Genomic DNA, 6,000 nt, shown 5'->3' with positions numbered 1-6,000 from the left:
AAGCTGTTTGGTAAAACAAAAGCTGAACTGAATTTATTAATTGAAAGCACAAAAGAATTTAGCCAAGACATTGGTATGCAGTTTGGAATTGACAAATGTGCAACAATGGCAACCAAAGCAGGCAAGGTCATAGAAGATGTTGGAAAAGAACTTGAGAATGAAGAAATGATAAAGGCAGTAAAACCAGAAGAAGGCTACAAGTACTTGGGGATTTTAGAGGACTCTGAATTTAATGCATAATAAAGTCAAGGAATTAACTTCAGCCAAGTACATTTGACGAATTCACAAGATATTAAAGTCCAAATTGAATGGAAGAAACATCATAAAAGCCATAAATACCTGGGCTATACCTGTGATTCGATACTCTGCAGGAATAATTGACTGGACCCAGATGGAGTTGGACAATTTGGACAGAAAAACAAGGAAGCTTATGACAATGAATCATGCTTTGTACCCTAAAAGTGATGTTGACCGATTAATTCTACCAAGAGCAGACTGTGGAAGAAGAAAAACACAGCTCGAATGATTACATCCAGAAAAGTGAAGAACCAATGATTAAGGAAGTAAATAAAGGAGGCCTTTTAAAGACAACTAAGTCAAAAGCTGACTATAAGAAAGAAGTAATTGAGAAATGAGCTGAAAATTGGAAAAACAAAACTATGCTTAGCCAATACTTGAAAAGAGACACTTTCCTTAAGTCTACTAGATTTGGAAGGCAAATATCAAGACAGTTACTAGTTGTTGGGAGACTCTAATACAGGCCCGAGTTCTTCTGTGCAGATCTGGAAGATTTAGACTTCAAATCAAATCAAATCACAGTTTAAGGATTGATATTGCAAAACAGTTAGGCCATGTGTAACTGACAGATTGGATGTCAAATTGTGATTTTAATATAGATTTTATCTGTTATTTATTATTTTATTCTAGAATTTTTAACTGGATATGCCTTTTGTGTTTTTATTTATTCTGGTCTCTGGTGTTTACTTTTAATAATAAACTTGATTCGATTTAGACTTCCCTATCCAGTCATCTGTCCCTCAAAAGTGGAAACAAAAGCCCAGAATCTTGAAAGGTGCAGGACATCTTACAAGTTGCATCTCCTCCCCTCCTAAAGCAAACTTTTAGATTGAAATGTTTTCCTTTGTGTTTTAGTGAGGGAAAAGAACAAGAGAATGACCGCCCAAGGCAACACTCTTGGTCTCTAGCCGAGGAGGAATTGGAAATGATGAGAAGCGTGAGGTTGGAATGTAAATGGACTTGCTCAGGGATACCTCTTTGAGAGGGCAGTCACATACACAAAGAGACCTCACAGTTCTAAACAGATGTAGTTATAGTTATGAAGAGGCATGCAAATTGAACATAGCCAAATGCCCTACTTTTATGCCACTTTTGTTCTAAGAGCAGCTACAAACTGTCCTGTTTTTAAAAGCACATCTGGAAAAAAAAGTTTCAGCATTAGATTAAAATGCTCCAATTTTTAAGGTTTACAGTCCTCACTGTGCTTTTTTGTTAATAGTATGGGTTTATGATGTCATCGTTTTAGCTTTTAGGATAGAATTTTCTCCTTTTTACCAATCTGGGATCTGCGGGATGGAGTGTACAATGCAAATATTTCAGCCTAATAAATAATTAAATGTAATCTTCACTGCATCTGAGACTTTATCTGTAAACTGTGAATCTCTCCATCTCACACACATCCATTATGTATTTGATTTCCTTTCATGCTAAAACTGCTGGTCTAATCAGGAAGGCTTTCCCGAAGTCATGATGCCGTCCAAAATTGCACATAGTGTTTATGCTAATTAAAATCAGTGAATTTAAACCTGCTTAACTTCACGTGGAATTTAGTCATTATTCAGAGCAATTTGGTCTTTCTTCTTGAGACGTGAACAAAATATATTTGGGGGGTTTGAAAGAGAAGGTGGTTCCCCCACAATCACACCACTGCAGCAAGAGCAACCAATGCCAGCTGTTTCGCTTTGTTTTGCTCCACTCTGCTCAGCCCAGCAGCCAGCAAAGCATGCCAATGGAGAGCCAGCCATCCTTAGAATGCAAAGCACATCAGGGAACCCACAGAAAGACAGTCTTTTGGAAGAGTGAATGGCACATCATGGAATTGATCTGGCAGGCAGGCCCTGGTCTGTCCCGCAGACAGAGGAGTCAGTGTCTATGCTAGGAAATTAAGACAGTCAGGATGATGCCAGCCCAAGGATCTTTAAATCCCTAAGACACCATCTCACAGAAATGACGTCAATGTGACTTTCTTATTCTGCACAGAACAAGTTCTTTTGCCATTCAGAAGGAAAGACGACACCTTCTTTGGACATGCGCCTTCTTGAATAACGAATATACTTTCTGAAACATCGCCTCATTTAATAGCTCTTTGAAGAATCTGAAGATCAGAAATTAAAAAGAAAAGCAGGATAATGAGAAGAACTAAGAGCTGGCAAAACTGGCTAAAATCCAGAAGTGGACCTGTGATGAAATGAGAACACAGGGCATCTAAATCTCTTTGCACCCAACATTGAAAGAAGTGCTTAAGAGCAACTTGACAATGATGCATTTGTTTATTTTTACAATTACACCTCAGAATTCATCTCATGGGATTCCATATCATACGGAGCATATACAAAAAGAAGAGAAGGTCAAAGAACATGAGGCAGACCAAAAAGAAGATGGAGAGACAACATCAAAGACATACTACAACAACATAAATTAACAATGGTTGAGGCCACCAGAAGAGGAAGAGCTGGAACTTTATGTCTCCCCTGAGGCCCAAAGTAGTAAAAGAGGAAAGGGGAAGGAGAAAAGGAAAGGAAAGGAAAGGGAAAGGGGAAGCCGGGGGGGGGGGGAGGAGGAGGAAGAAGAAGAAGAAGAAGAAGAAGGAGAAGAAGAAGAAGAGGAGGAGGAGGAGGAGGAGGAAGACGAAGAAGAAGAGGAGGAGGAGGAGGAGGAGATGATCTCAGAATATAACTTATTCAAACAGCTTACATAGAGCATAGCACAAGTAAATAAACAATAAATAATATTTTTTAAAATAAAAACATCCTATCCGCAGAGCATTTACTAGTAATGGATGCAATAAATGGGGACAAAGCAGCTGAACAGACAAGGGGGCTGGTTTTGCCCAGCAGCATATCTTTTGTGTCGGGTGAGAGAAGGTTTTGGTAGCCAATGGTGCTATTTAACATTGGGAGGATAAAGTAGATAAGCTCACATTTCATGTGGAAGGACTAGTTTGGAGATGAGGAAAAATTTGGAAATTTTCTTTGTGTTTTTTATTTTAGTTAATATATGTTTACTCTAGAGCAGTGTTTCTCAACCTTGGCAACTTGAAGATGTCCGGAGTTGAAGTCTGGACATCTTCAAGTTGCCAAGGTTGAGAAACACTGCTCTAGAGCCTAGAACTTTCATGTTTCCCATCACAGATTTAGAAGAAACTGCACGCTGTCTAAAAGGAACACTTGAGGGCCACAACAAGAGATTTATTACCCAGTTGGGCAGCTATATGCTGCTCAACTCTGTGCACAAGCTAAATCAAGCTTTAATATTTAGCTTGTGACCTGTGGGCCTTACTCTGAAGAATATCCCACCTTGGAGAACATTATTTTCTAGCTCCTGTGTTGAGTAATCAGAGCAGCAGGTCAAATGATCCTTTCATCCTACCTTCCACTACAAAAGACATAAGAGTTTATGGAGATTCTCAATCATCCAGGTCATGGTTGTCCCAAAGGCGCTTTTCCAAAAGGCAACTTTCTTACTAAAGAAAGTCCAGTTACCTTTTGGAAAAACACCTTATGGACCAAAGACATGAGGCAGAGTCCAAGTGTTTTGCTTCTGCAAAAACCTTTTTTCCTTACCTTCATTACCCCAATCAGGGCTGCCAGGGTGAAGAAAATGCTGAAGATCAGAGGTGGGGTGCTCCCGATTCAGCCAGGTTCAGGCAAACCAGTAGTAGTGGCGGTGGGAAGCTCCACCTACCTGCCTGGACAGTTCTGCTCATATCCAGAAGCATCGCACGTGTGCTTGAACACAAGCAAACTGGTTAGGAACCCCCCACTACTGAAGATGGCATCTACGGGGATTGTTTTGGTGGCCACAAATGGCCTAGTACCTCATTCCTGGACACATTCAAGGTATATATACTTAAGTCTAGTGGTTAAATATCTGTAAGAAGTAGTTGAGCTATAGAAACTTACTGAACATAATGGCACTTACATGTGTTTAACTTAAGGCAGGCCTTAACCTTTCTTCTCAAGTCTGAAACTGTGCCATTAACATTCCTCATAAAACTAAAGCTATCTTGAACCATTTGAAAAATACTAAATCTTCATTCCACCGGCAGTTGTTCACTATCAACCCTTTTAAAAGTAACACTTGCCAGGGATAACGGGATTTCACCCAGAATGTCAACACTTACCCTGTCATAAAGATAACAGATTTTCCCAAATGTAGTACACCAACACTTACTCAGATTAAAGACAAGTTTTTCACCAGATATATCCACAAGGTCAATTTCTATGACTCAGTCCAAAAGTTATAAAAGTATGTATTCATATAGGAGCCATAATGATCTCATAGGTTTGGAAAGATCTAAAGGAGCAGCTGTTGCTATTTTTCCTCCTTCTCTTCCTCCTCCTCCATATGCTTTATCTCTTCAGTTACGCATGGTATAATTGGATAGAGAATATTAATGGGAACGATGAAGCTTTTCATCATTTAATATGAAAAATGGACGAAATGTTACCTTTCTTTAGAAAAGCAAGTATTTCAAGGCATGTTTAAAGTATATGGCCAATGCTGGAAAAAGAATGATGACTTGCCAATAGTAAAGAGAAAGGGAGCTCTGAGGAAAACCAGTTGACATTAAAAAAAATCAATTTATTTGAATGGGAAGAAGTTAAAGGTCCTTGGCATTAAAATTTTAACTTTCAGTTACCTATAACACTGGTCTCAGGCACAAGGGAGATTTCAAAGGAGAGAGTAGAATAGGCTAATGTTGCCTCCACATATAAGCAACAACCTGAATCTCAAATTAGAAAGATAAATCTGTGTTATTTCTCCTGCGGTTTCTTCCTATTTTGTCATAATACTTTAACACCTTTAAAAGGGTATTTCTCCACGGAGTACATAATTAGCATACAAAATTTGCTTTTGGTAAATCCTGTGTGTACCATCAGATCAGAAGGCATTTTAAAAGGGATTAAAGAAATTCAGGAGCGCTAAACTTTGAATGGGTTTTAGGGATATGCAAAATGGATTTGATCTAAATTATCAATTCAGTTTGGAAAACTGAATCAATCCATTGCTTTCGATCATACTGTTGAATTGGATCAATTGAATCTAAGACTGTTCTAGATAGTTGATTCAGTTTGGGGGGGAAAATCATGTATATGGTCGAAATAAGTTAGAGGTCACTTTTCAGCTTGGAAAGTTGATTTGATTCAGAGATTTGACTGAATTGCCTTCAGTCAAATCTCTGAATTAAAGCTTCATAGACACAGGATCACAGGTAATTGTTGAAATTCAGCAGAAAGAAAAAGCTATACTTAGAGATGTCTTGTTTCTGGTAACAATTAGAGTGGAACTGGCTGATCCCAAGAATGAGTTTCTTTTTCCAATTATTGATATTTATACTGACGGACATTCAGATGTAATGACTTCTGACCGATATTCTGGCTTTGAATGAGAAATACATATATAAGCAAATAAGGGCAGGAAAATTCTATTTCATTCTCATTCATTTTCTATGCAATGGAGAGAATTGTCTGTTTGGTAAAAGAAGTGCAAACTACACCTCTTGGTTGGGTTGAAAATGACTGTCAGTCTAAGGATCAGCTCTCCTAACGGGCTTCCCAAGGGCATAGTAGAAGATCAAGCAATGATTTGTCAAATGCAGAATAGTTTATCTTCATTTCTAGGATCCACAAAGAGGTTGCTTGGATGTCATTAGGTGAAGTCAGCCTTTCCACAACAGTGATCTTTAGTGGAATCCAGCTT

The sequence above is a fragment of the Thamnophis sirtalis genome, unplaced genomic scaffold (assembly GCF_051295495.1).
Source record: "Thamnophis sirtalis isolate CommonGarterSnake01/CBP01778 unplaced genomic scaffold, rThaSir2_p1.2 scaffold_6, whole genome shotgun sequence".
Lineage (NCBI taxonomy): Eukaryota > Metazoa > Chordata > Lepidosauria > Squamata > Natricidae > Thamnophis > Thamnophis sirtalis.
Note: the sequence above shows the minus strand (reverse complement) of the source record.